This window comes from Eucalyptus grandis, chromosome 8 (assembly GCF_016545825.1).
Source record: "Eucalyptus grandis isolate ANBG69807.140 chromosome 8, ASM1654582v1, whole genome shotgun sequence".
In the NCBI taxonomy this organism is placed as follows: Eukaryota; Viridiplantae; Streptophyta; class Magnoliopsida; order Myrtales; family Myrtaceae; genus Eucalyptus; species Eucalyptus grandis.
This window is the reverse complement of record NC_052619.1, coordinates 39,147,736-39,161,583: the sequence shown is the minus strand read 5'-3', so window position 1 is coordinate 39,161,583 and position 13,848 is coordinate 39,147,736. Positions and strand designations below refer to the sequence as shown.

General features: G+C 40.0%; 1 pseudogene; it reads right to left on the bottom strand.

Annotated features, from left to right (window-relative positions):
- Positions 1–384: 384 nt before the first annotated feature.
- Positions 385–9,671, bottom strand: LOC104417153 (annotated as a pseudogene).
- Positions 9,672–13,848: the final 4,177 nt, after the last annotated feature.

Below are 13,848 nucleotides of genomic sequence, written 5' to 3'. Positions count from 1 at the left end.
ACTCGGCCAGGGGCTAGGGCTCTAGCCGGTTGTTGACGAGGGTAAGATTTGCCAGGTCGCTGGTTCTCGTCTTCGGTTGGTGGCCGAGGCCTGATGATCGGCTAGAGTTGGAAGAAGGAAGAAAAAAAAGAAGAAAGAAAGAGAAAGAAAAGAAAAAAGAAAAAAAGAAAAAAATTAAAATAAAATAAAATGCCAATATCTTTGCCAGTCATCTCACGTAGGATGAAAAACGTTTATGTCAGTGATTTCCAATTAAAATTGGCTGGATGGACTTAATTGACAAAAATAACAAAAAGTTTAAGATTCAAATGACTTTTTTTTTTTTTTCAGTAAATGGCAAAATTAAAAAGTTTAAGACTATATTGATAAAAAAAGATAATAGATTCAGAACTTTTTGGATAATTTATCATCCAGGCACTTGTGCTTATCTTGCTTACCCGTTGGCCTATGTAAACTCCATCCCTTTCTCCGGTGGTGTTGACGGACGCCTCCCCTAGAGAGTAAGGCGAAGTGCGGTAAGAGAACGTCCTTCACATAAAGAGTCGTGTAGTGATTTACTCCGATGAAATCCAACTTCACCTCGAGGAGTTTCGTCCACTCTTCTGCAGAAAACGCCGGCAATCTCAACCCCACGACTTGACGCATCTCGGGTGGATAATCTCCATATACTGAAGGGTCTGCAAACCTGTAATTGATAGGGAAGTTATGAGCAATTATTGGAGAAACAAAGAAGGAGATGGAGAGAAAATCTTGATACAAACAGAAACTGGATTTCTTTTTTTGGCCATAAAACATGGATTTGGGTAAGAGAGAATTTTTGTACCATGCAAAATAGAAAGCTAAAGATCGTTCGACAGCAAGACGATGGGCAGGAGTGTCGTCGTATGGCACGAACCATGGAGCAGCAATCACTATCCCAATCATTCCTTCTTGCTTTTCCTGATTATGAAGTTTTGATTAGGTTCAATAATCGCATGACATATGTTTGTGTCCGTTGCAAAAAACGAAATAGAAAACGTATGTATTAGAAGAGTGTCAAAAGCAAGATCTGTAGTGAAGCTATGAAATTATGAACTGAGCTTCTTGGCCTTGATGTATGAGAGCGTCAGTGATGAAAACCTTCAATGTGTTCATTCTCATGTTTTCTGAAGTATCAATGAGATAAAGTGATGAATTCAGTTTCATAGCTGAAAAAGCAATTGGTTCATTTCTGCTCTTTCTCGGTCTTTTATACTAAATCTCTTGAACAAAACATGGCTATGTTAAAATAGGTGATAGAGACCATTAACGTGTAAAAAGAATCGAATTTGCAGCTCTTCAACTTACCTGGTAATTTAAGGTCATTCATAAGCAGCGTCGAGCTTTCACTCTCTCTCTCATCATGTAGAGCTTTTTCCCTACCTTCATGGTAGCCTTTGCCCGACAACCCTAATTGGTCATTCCCCCCAATTTCATCCCGTTTGGAGAAATTCTGTATTCCCCAAATCGTTTTTTCCACCTCTTATCTCCGAACCCTATCAATGGATTTCCATTGAACACTTTCCTTCAATGGTCTTCCCAGCTGGCCTTCTTTCTTTTGATCTGCCTTTTGGTCGCAACCCTTCTACATTTCTCACCATCCAGCTTCCACAAATGTTTACCTTTCCGATTTCTTCCCAATTGAAGGTTTCCTCGAAGTCTTGACATGATGCGAGTCTCTCAGAGACACCCACTTCCGTTATCATATTTCTTTGCATGTCCTTTGAAACTAGCTATCTAGGCAGAATCGAATTGCCAGCCACCTAAATTGGCCTCCATCGTCATCCTGATTACGTCATGGACCTACGCGACCAGGAAGAAAACCCTCGTCTCGCTGCTCTATGCCAACGGTTGGGTTGCCTGTGGTCCCCTGAAGAAATCGACGACTGGGATGAGTTGCCGCCTATGGAAAAAGTGGAAGAGTGTTAGTTGATGCTAGTAGGTAAAGTTCCTTTAAATCCCTCCATAAATTTTTAGGCTTTTCAGAATACTTTAAAGCGGGCTTGGAGAACCGAACAAGACGATATAACTCAACATGAAGCTGGAATCTATGTCGCTAAATTTAAGTCAGCAGAAGAAAAACAGAGAGTGCAACAGGGTGGACCATGGCTGTTCTCAGGTCACTTAGTAATTTTTAAACCATGGATTCCTAATACGCCTTTACACTGTTATGATTTTTCAACATGCGCATTCTGGGTACAAGTCTCTAGTCTGCCGTTAGAGTGGTGCTCGGACCTTATGATTTGTAAAGCTGTTAAAAAAATAGGGAAAGTGCTTGAGGTGAAGCTGGATACAAAAGATGGAACTACCATTAGAACCAGTAGAGCTCGTATTGAAATCCGATTAGAAGAGCCTTTGAAAACAGGTCAACTCATACGTCCAAGAAAGCAATATGGCTTGATTTTAGATATGAACGACTACCACATTTTTGTTATTCCTATGGAAAAGTAGGCCACTATGCTATGTATTGCAAGGATATTCATTTCATAGAGGCCAAAATGGAAGGTAAAGAAAAGATGGCTTACGGTCCGTGGTTGAAGGCAGAGGTTAAAGAGCACAGTCCTTATTGGCGAACTTTCTATGAGGAGCAGCAACAAACTGAAGAAGAAATTATACCTGAGACTCAGCCTTTATTCGACTGCTTCCAACTAGACCTCCTTGCCATGAGAAGGCTACCGCTAACCCCAAGGAGGAAATGATGCAACTCACAAAGGCAAAGAAACAACCACAACATATTTCCACCCTCCAAAAACCTACATAAGGGGAGTATATTCAGAATGCAGAACAATCTAGCTCACGAATGGACACTGCAAAATTGAAACAACCCGCAACAGATAACCCTCATGCTCTTATTAATCCTGCTAAATTTACGCTTCCTGGAGGGTCTACTCCTACATTTAGTTCCTAGACAAAGCTGATTCCTGTTACTATCGAGAAGCACTACAACCTGGATGCATTTATGGAAACAACCAACCAAAGAAAAATGAAAAACTCAAGACTGACAACAAGGGCAGGAGCTGTGAAAAAAATCAAAAGGTACACTTCGTATGATTCTTGCACTGCTACAGTAGCATATTTAGTTGAATCTCGACTAATGGAAACACCCATCTCAATGGAAGAAGAAGCAGCATAATGGGCGGAGGCGGTTGGCCCTCAATAGCCGCCAAGGGACTTATGAAACTGATTAGTTGGAACTGTCAGGAATTGGTCTCTCCCCTGATAGTTTGAGCCCTTAAGGCCTTGTGGCCAAAGAAAAGCCCGATATGATTTTTTTGATGGAAACCAAGAATAGGGAGGCAGTGCTTACTCGTCTTCAATAGAGTCTTAAATTCCAGCGCTCTTTTGTTCTCAACCCAAATGGCTTTGCAGGGGGGATGGCACTGTTCTAGCAAGCTTCTATTAAGGTAAACCTCATCAAATCATCTCCAGTGTTCTTTGATATGATATGCTCGGAAGTAAGCTGTGGTATCTCCATGCGACTCACCTGCGTGCATGCACTTGCGACTTATTAGCTACGCCAACAATTTTGGATAGAACTCAAACATATTGCTCAATGATCTACCATGGATATGTGGGGGGGGATTTTAATAAAGTCTTATATCATTGGGAGAAAACAGGTAAATGATTACTAGAACCTCACAGAATGCAATCATTCAGACAAGTTATACAAGATTGCTCCTTGATGGACATGGACAGCAAGGTCTGTGCTTATACGTGGACAAATAACCGAGATGGTGATGAACTTGTTAAGGAATGGTTAGACTAAATGCTATGTAATATAGATTGGCACCTAGCTTTTCCTAAAGCGGAGAGCCTTACCTGCAGTAGGCTTGGATCACAGCCCACTTCTGTTATCTATGGAAGCTTTATAGGGATGACGAAATAAGGCATTTACTTTCGAAGCATTTTGGCTCCAAGACAAGGAATGCAGTGAGATTATAGTTACTTCATGGCATTCGGTTCAACCGACACCTATCGATTTGCCACACCGAATAGCGATGGTTTCTAAGGCACTCGCTAAATGGAGTCGACGGAAGTTTTCTAGAGATCACAATCAGATAGCTGGTCTGCAACAACAACTCCACTCCTATAAAAATCAGCATTACAGTTGGTTTGACAAGCATACAATTAACAATATCAAGGCTGAAATTCACGGACTTTGGTAGCAAGAGGAACAATTTTGGGCTATGCACTCAAGAATTAATTGGCTGAAGTGGGGGGACAGAAATACCAAATTCTTCCATGCTACAACGCTACAACGGAGGCAACGGAATAGAATTAGAGTGTTAAAGGATGATGATAACATGTGGGTTAGGGACGAACACCGGCTAAAGGAATTGACACAACATTTTTTCTCTAACCTATACAAATCAGATGGCCAAAGAGACTATGGGGCAATCCTTGACCAATGCCCAAGAATAGTTACTTCGGAAATGAATGACACTTTAACGACTGAGGTCACTTTAGAAGAATTTCATAAGGCAACTTTCTAGCTGGGGAAAACCAAAGCCCCTGGGCCTGATGGTACGAATGGTTTGTTTTATCAAACCCATTGGGATATCTTAAGGGATGAAATTTTCTGCTTAGTAAAGGATTTCTTTAGAACATGGATCATGCTAGCTACTCTTAATAAGACCATCTTCTTGTTGATTTCGAAGGTACCAAACCCAGAAAGCCTTGATCAATACTGACCTATAAGTCTATGTAACTATGCATACAAGATTATTTCAAAGGTGCTTGCCAATAGGCTTAAACCTTGGCTCCCTGACTTAATATCACCGGAACAGAGCGCCTTTGTGAGTGGCCACCAGATCCAAGACAACATCCTCATTGTCTAGGAGGTACTCTATCTACTACGGACCAGGAAAAGAAAGAAAAATTTTCAAGCAGTGCTCAAAGTGGACATGAAAAAGGCTTATGACAGAGTCGAATGAGATTTTTTGGAAGATTATCTACTGCAGTCAGGATTCCATACAACTTGGGTAAGGTGGATCATGCAATGCATCAAAACTGTCTCTCTTAATGTTAGATTCAACGGGGAGCAGTTACCATATTTCCATCCAACCAAATGATTCAGATAGGGAGACCCTCTTTCCCCATATCTATTCATTCTGCAAGCCAACGTTTTATCGGTCTTACTAAACAGAGCTATTGCTATGGGCAACATAAGAGGAATCCAAATCAATAGGTAGTGTACTATTCTTTCACATTTATTCTTTGCTGATGACACTATCTTTTTCCTAGATGGTAAGCTTAAGGAATGCCAAAATTTGGCCAATGTTCTGAATCAATATTGTTTAGCTACAGGACAGGCTGTAAATAGAAATAAATCCGGAATATTTTTTAGCAAGGCGTGCCCTATTAGCTTACGGGAAAATCTAGCTAATGAACTGAGAGTTCCAGTACTAGCAAAGACTGGGAAATACTTAGGGATTCCTTCAGAATGGGGGCGATCACGTAAAGAAATGTTTGCTTGGATTATAGGGAGAGTGAACATGAAACTGGATGTGTGGAAAGAGAATTTAATATCCAAGGGTGGAAAAGAAATCCTGATTAAATCTATTGTTCAAGCGATCCCTCAATATGCCATGTCCATCTTTCGCCTTCTAGCGTCTATCTGTATATCCATTGAAAAGAAGATTGCCCGCTTTTAGTGGCAGAATGGTTGTAGAAAACCTGGAATTCATTGGAAAAGTTGGGATGTATTAAAGACAAGTAAGAATATGGGCGGTCTAGGCTTTCGAGATCTCATGGCTTTTAACAGGGCCATGCTAGGCAAACAAGCCCGGCGTCTTATCCAGCATCCTACAGCACTCTGGAGCCTGCTTTTCAAGGGTATTTACTTTCATTCCATGGATTTCCTACATGTTGATAAAGGTTATAGATCATCTTGGGGTTGGCAAGGTCTTATTTTAGGGAGGGACTTAATTACACCAAATCTACAATGGTCGGTAAGAGATGGGTAGAATATCAGAATTAGGGAAGACCGTTAGCTACCTAGAGGAATTTTGGGAGGACTTGCGAACCGCAACAAACTAGCAAAGGTTGCCGAACTGCTTGACATGTAGACACATGATTGGAACATCCCACTGCTTCATAACTTATACGATGAATCTACTGTCCAAGAAATTCTCACAATTCAGGTGAGACCTACTTATGTCAGAGATAAACTCATTTGGACAACAACTACTAATGGTGATTACACTGTTAAAAGCGGTTACCATGCAATAAAAAATGCTGCGGTCATGATGAATCAACATACACCAACATGCTCTTACTAGACCCCCGTGATTCTATGGAAACAATTATGGAAGCTGAAGATAGAGCCCAAAGTTCGTGTATTTTTGTGGTCGCTATGTCACAACGCCCTTCCCATTAAAGCTAACCTTTGTCATCGACGTATATGCGCAGAATCGGTATGTACTCTCTGCCAAAACCAAATACCAGAAACAGTAGAGCATATTTTCCTACTTTGTCCATGGATGAAGTCTATATGGTCGCACTCGAAACTCAACATTCAAATAGATCCGCAGGGAATTCAGCGACTTGATGCATGGACAAGAGAAATCACTCCTCACTTGATCCAGAAATGGTAGCCTCTGTCCTTTGGCAAATCTGGAAAGCGTGTAATGGTTTCATATTTTTTCGCCAGCGTCTGGACGCGATGCAAGTTGTTGATGTGGCTCTCGCCACCGCTCAAGCTGCTCGTTTCTCCCATTGCAAATCACTGGGAACATGAATAAGAGCAACAACGACAGCCGCAAATCAATCTTGGCGAACTGTGGAGACCTCTAGATCCAGGCTACCTTAAGGTGAATATAGATGGGGCTTTTCAGTCTCACAGCAAAACAGGGAGTATGGCGTGTATTTGCAGGGATCAAAATGGGAGGTTGGTCGACGGACTCACCAGAGATTTTGAAGCCTCGACAACTCTGCAAGCGGAGTTTAGAGCTCTTACCACTGCACTTTACCATTTGTTGGACACTAGAAGACAACGAGATCGGTTGATCATCAAGGCAGATAGCCTCGTTTTAGTAGAATTTGTCAACGCCTCTACGCCATTGCCATGGGAAGCTCGTGCGATCGCTGCAGAGGCCGTTCAGCCTCCTCTCCCGATTCTCCACTACTAGGGTTACGCACTGCAAATGGCAAGCAAACACTGTTGCGGATTGGGCCGCAAAGGCCCATTGAAATGGGCTCCTCTCTCAAGATTGGGCCATCTCACCGCCCTCTTTTTTGATTACCTTACTTTGTTCTGATGCTTTAGCGGCTGGTTGTGCTGCTTGTAATTACTCTCCTTTATGATAATCTAAGTCATTTTGACCAAAAAAAAAAAAAAAACTTACCTGGAACTTTTGGTAAAATTTAACAGCTCCCGCATGGGACAACACAAGATTGTGGGTCGCAATGTAAGGTTCGAGAGTGGAGTCGCCGTATGAGCAATTGCCTAATGGGTAGGAGCACCGGCTGGGTAGGATGGTCCTCAATACGTAACCTTTATAAATGTACGTGTTAGGCTCATTGAATGTAGTCCAATATGTCACTCAATCTCCAAAAGCTTCAAAACGGACTTGTGCAAAGTAGCCAAAATCCAGCCTAGAGAGCACAAAATAAAATCCTGAGATTTGATTGGATCGTCATATTGATGAAGGTTAGAAAGGATGGCGGTGGCAATTTCACTTACTCTATTTCGGAACTCAAACACGAGCCGTACTGGTCTCTAGCACTTGTATGTCGAAATGGTTCAATGTCACAAACGGCTTTATACCTGTCAAAAAGAACAAATTACAAAAGCTTAGAATGGGTATTTCATCTTCTTCCTAAGGTAATGACTGTGTACGAATGGTTAAATTGATTTATTGAAAAAGCATTAAGGCAAGAATTCACTCCTAGAGGAGTGTTTAATGAGAGTATTGAGAAAGTCAAGTACCATAAAGAGATTATAGTGATCATCCGTCACGTCAACGTTGCTTCCATCTTCTATTTTGCCTGACCAAAGGCAAGTCCATCCCAATATCAATATTTATATACTGTAAAAATATTGCCAAAGTACAAAACAAACAAAAAAGACATTTTTCCATGAAAACACGAGTCTTTCCTTTTTAGGCACTCACATCACAAACCCAGTAGAGACCGAACTATTTTAACAAATATATGCAGGGGTATTTGTTCTTTTGATATTTATTAAGGTACGACAACTCGTGAATAAATTGAATTAGTTCACAAAATGATGTTACAAACTCTCGATAGATACAAGTGGAATATATTCAAGCAAATAATAAGAGTTTGTCGAATTAGTTTTTTCTAATAAGAAAAACGGTTTCATAAACTACCTTTGTTACCCTAATGTTGTTACATCATACAATTTTTCCTGACATATGGAATAAACTAATTTTTATTAGTTGGCCATTGTCGATCTCTTGTATCAAACTATTGGTCAATCACTGATTGCTCAATGACTATTATAAAGAGAGGACTTTAGCAACAACCATAAAAAATATTATAATTGACAGTCCACATAAAAAATGCAATATTCATTACACATATTTACCAATTTGTACGACAGTTTCTGACCTGCCTGAGGGACTGAAAATTGGTAGCAAGCAAGTCATTTTCATCCTATAAATAAAGAAGCTAGAAAAATATATAATATCTTCTAATTTGTGTTTCTATATAATTTTCTTATGAAGGTATTGGTCTTGCTTTCATTCATAGCCTATTCAAATTTTTTAAAAGAAAACTACATAAGCCAAAAATAACACCTATTTTAATATTTCATTTTGCTAGCTTGCTAGTTTTTGTACAACTATATAATAGGATGAAATTTTTACAGTAGATGAATTGACCGTTAATTATACACATGGTGTTCGACTAAATTACTAGCCACGCTAGGACTTCAATTTCATCAAATCGGAGGAGCTTATTGATTGGACATTTTTTCTTTATCTTTTTTTTTTAATGAAACAATAATGATAGCAATTAATACAATTGCATTTTTTTTTCCGGATACCAGTTCACAGCCAGACACTTATTTGATATTTTCCAAAAATATATGAGTCTCATGCCATTTAGTAGCATGGTAGCTAAAATCCTCCATCATTTTAGAAGGCCGTGATGTTTCGCTTCTCAATTGACTTTTACTAAAAAGAAACAAATAGTTTTCTCTGAATCTGTTTTTTGGTGTTGCTTTCATCAGAGCCTTGACCCTATATTCCTATATTGCCTAGAAAGTACATTGATAAATATATTAATACAGAAGAAATAGAAAAATTGAGTGGAGGACGTGGTATGTGTGGGAACACGTCCCAATTGCTGGGGCTTTTGTTTCCTTGGAGGTAGGCCCCTTCAATCTAGGCAGAACGGAGAAATTGAAAATTATTTGGTAAGTAGATGAAAGGGCAATCGACATTTTCCAGACAGAATCGCCAGAGTATCCAAGCCCTTCCGCTGCTTTTACTTTTAACCACCCTTCAACATTTATTTTGGGACCATGGCTGCTGCCTGGCTCCTTACGTTTGATTTAAGACATTATTCGCACGTGACGTTCTAGTTTTTATTCATGTTTTACAACAAGAATCATTGCTTCTCTCTCCTCACGCAGCTCAAGACTCCCCCCCACAACAATCGAGTGGCTGCTCCGATGCCAACCTCATCGCGGTAGCGCCACCTCGACGTCGACACCTCGTTGCTCGCTGCCCCTGTCTGTACATATGGCGAGCTCACTCGCAGCTCGCAACAGGTGCCGAGCTTGCAATAACCAAAATGACGAAGCAACCGTTGAATCTTCAAGGAATTTAGGGTTTCATGAGTACTCTTAAGATGTTCCAAGGGGATTATAGATAACGTATGCTAATGTATGCTAATATTCTAAAGGTTTCTCGTAATTAATGGATGTAGTCGGTAAATAGGAAAATTAAATTTCTACCTTAGATCAAGGAAAAGCCATGATTGCAATTAAAAATGGCTCATGAACAAATAGTGGTCTTCTCTCTCAAGAAAATTATCTAAAAAGTCTTAAACCTATTACTTTTTTTTTTTTTGTCGATTTACCCATAAACCTTTTATTTGTGTCGATTAAGTCTAAAAATTTTGCATGTTTTGCCAATTGAATTAATATGACCAAATTTTAGTTGGAAATTGCTGATGTGAATAGCAGTCATCCTATATGGCACAACCGACGTGGGATGGCCGATGCTTTTGTGGACAATTTTTAATAATAATTTAATAATTTTTTTTTGAATTTTTGAATTAGTTTTTTTCTTCTTTTTCCTTCATTGTTCCCTCTTCTTTCTTTTTTCTTTTTTCCCTTTGCTGGCCATTGCTGGGCCTTGTTGATGGCTAGCAGAGGTCGTCAGCCTTTGGCAAGGGTAGCCCTTTGCTAGATTAGGCGAGGGCGACTCTCACCTGAGGTTAGCAACACCGGTGATGGCCGGTGGAGGGAAAAATGGAGAAAGGAAAAAGAAAAAAAAAAGGAGAAAAAGAAAAAAAAATTAAAGAAGGATATCATTAAAAATTGTTTATATTAGTGTCGATTGCACCACTAAGATGGCCGGCATTCACATTGGTGATTTTTGGAAAAATTTAATTAGATGAACTCAATTGACAAAATATGAAAATGAGCAGGACTTGATTAATGCAATTAAAAAGATTAAGATTAAATTGGCAAGAGTGCAATAAGTTCGATTTTTTAAAGATAATTTTCACCATCAACTCGTTTGTATCATTCCACCTCAATGCAATAATGGGGTCTTGGCAATGAAAAGGACAAAAGGATGTGTGCTATGATTCCAATGAAGATGGTACTCCAATAATCATGTTAGAGTATCTCATTCGAACTCATGCACTTTCCTCTTTTTGCCAAAATATACACGTGATTTATGACAGCCTCCGTTAATATGTAGTTTCCCTGATCCCCACTAAAAACCTTGATGTTTTGTTTGACTTTTTAATGAATTCTTTCTTTAGAGACGACTTTAGGAAATGATTGGAAGTTATAGGATGGGGTTCCAGATGAATTCTAAACTCGTTTCGCTTATTACCCTAATTAATTCGGCAAATCAAAAAATAAAAGAAAAGAAAGGAAAAGAAAAAGAAAAGAAAAAAAGAAAAGAAAAAACTTTGCTAAAAAGTATGAGGGAAAATATTATCAAAACTTAAAACTATATCTATTACAATATATTTGTCTTTAACTTTTTTTGACACCAAAAATCCAAAATTTTATGTGACGCAATTATGTTCCGTCAATGAGTATTGTTAAAAGTCTGCTTACATGGGCGTTGATTAATAAAAATGATGTTATTTTGATTGAAAAATCATCTGATGAAATATTGATGAAAATATAAATGTATTATATAAGTACAAGTTTAGAATATTTTATGTCACAAAAAGAATTTATAGTATATATGTCAGAATAGGTATAGCTTAAAGTTTTTAATATCACTAAAAAGTTCAAGATAAATGTGTCATAGGGCATAGCTTGGGGTCTTTTATGATTTTTTTTTCAAAATATGATTATTATTAAAAAATAGAAGAGACTATTATTGTTGCGAACGTGAAGTATCCTGATCCACACGTTTCCCATCCGCAGTTATGTTTTGTCCTGAAACCAGACACATGTCAAGTACAGCCGCAAGTGCAATCATCCTATGATGGTAAAGGATTAAATAAAAATCAACCTTCGTAAATATTCGTGACACGTTGCCAAATTGTTGGAGAGAGAGAGTAGAAGAGATACGAGCGTTTGTTGGTAGGGCAAAAAGAACACTAAGGGCGTGCATGGACGTTTCCGGAACACTTCTGTACGGATTTTGTTCCCAGGAACAAAAAAAAAAGAACAGAAACGCGTTTGGTTGCGTTTTTGTTCTATTTTTATTTTTCTGTTCCCAAACAAAATAAGAACAAAAAAAAAAAACATAAAAAAGTTGTTTCTTTTCAAAAGAAACACTTCTTGGAAGGCACGAAAGAACAAAAACGAAAAACAAAACCGGAACAAAGGAGCAACACCGGCTGAAGCTCTTCTCCTTCGTGCGTGCTCGTCGCTCTCGGCTGAAGCTTCGTTCTCGTGCTCTCCCTTTTCCGGCGTCTCTCCCATCTCTCCGGCGGTTCCCACTCGGCTGACTCTCCGGCGACTCCAGGTACGTTTCTGGTGCTCCTCCTTCTCCGGTCAGAGTTGCTCCCCCTTCGGCGCGACAGATCTGGGACGGCTCGCTCGAGCCTCGAGCTGCAGCTCGATCTGCAGCTGCTCGAGCGAGGCTCGAGCAGCATCTCGAGCGAGCTGCTCGAGCAGCAGCTCCAGCAGCAGCAGCTCGCTCGAGCAATTGCTTCCTTTCGTCCACTCTCAGGCGTGCACATTCGTTCTCCCACTCTGTTCATTCTTCTTTCCCCTGTTCCGATGTTTTCTTTGATCGATTCGATGATGTGCCAGTACCTTCAGATTGAATTTTCATTTTGAAAGTTTTTGTGGGTTTATGTACGTCGGGGTGAAGTATCGCTGTCGAACTTTACGCCCAAAGCGCATGGATCGATTGGAGATTTTTTAGGGATGAATGGAAACTCGACATATGTCGGTTAGGGCTCAAGAAATCAGGAGGAGCAAGTCTTTGCAAATGGCTTTGTTCCGGGTCTGATTCGCTGATTCGCGCTACGAATGCTGATACGATCCCCATTCGTTTGGGGGATCATGACGTATTTTTGGCAATCTGCACCTTGTTATGTGCTGTACGTGTGCGAATGGAGTCTGGCTTTGTACTGTGAATTTTGCTCCAGTCAAGAAAGTTCCAACTTCAGACTTCATATTGGGTTTCATCAATTGAAAAGCAGGGGAAAGCTAGCCATAAAGGGCAGCATGCTATCGCCTTTATGATTTTCTTTTTAGCTATCTTTAAAGATCAAGGATAGGATGATGGCAAGTTATCTTTCAATCTTGCAATCTGAAATGTAATTTGTTCGGAGGGAATAATTGCTAAATATGTCATCTCCTGTTTTCGATCTTTTTATCAGTCACATGGTTGTTCTGTGCTTTTCCTGTTAATATTCTCTTTCTTTTTCCTCTGTTGCATAGTTTTGAATGCGGCACTGAATTTTACGTTGAAGGCGAAAGCCGGAACTAGTTAACCAAGAACTGTTGCATCGGTTGATGGGGATATCCCGAAACGGAAAACATGATCATTAGCTATGGAAATGGTGAAGGGAGGCTGATACAATGGAGCTTGAGTGGCGGAAAGTTTCTGCCGTTCATGATTGTCCACCAGGATATTGGACCTTTTGCTCTGAAAATTTCTTTTTAGAACCAGCGGCTGATGCAAGTGACGTCAACAGCATTCGGGAAGGAGGAGAATACAGCCTAGACTGTTCATATGTTCTTGGGAGGTTCTGGAGTTGGAACTGAGCCTCAACCTCTCAAGGCGTCTAATGTCTCTCCTTGCACGAGTAAATGCTTTAGAATCTCAGTCGGGAAAAATGGGAGATGGGCTAATGCAGTTGACAGTTTACACTTGGTCAATGAGGACGAAGCAGCAATTAAATCTCTGCGGGCCTGGGATAGTAATGGGACGAGTTGAATTTGCAGAAGCTACAAAGTTTGAGTGCTCTGCTATTGATGCTAGAAGGAGGAGAACCAAAGTGGAGATATTACGCACGCTCCATACTTGGTACAGGAAGCTCTCGTATGAAAGAGAAGCTAAGTCCATAGAATAGAGATGGCTTGACCTTCAAGCACAGAAAATTCATATGGCATGTTTATCCACCCTGCAAAGCAAATACTGGGTCCTGTGGAGCACACAATGATGATCTAGATGGCTGGATGCACAGGGAGGCAGAAGGCCAGAAACT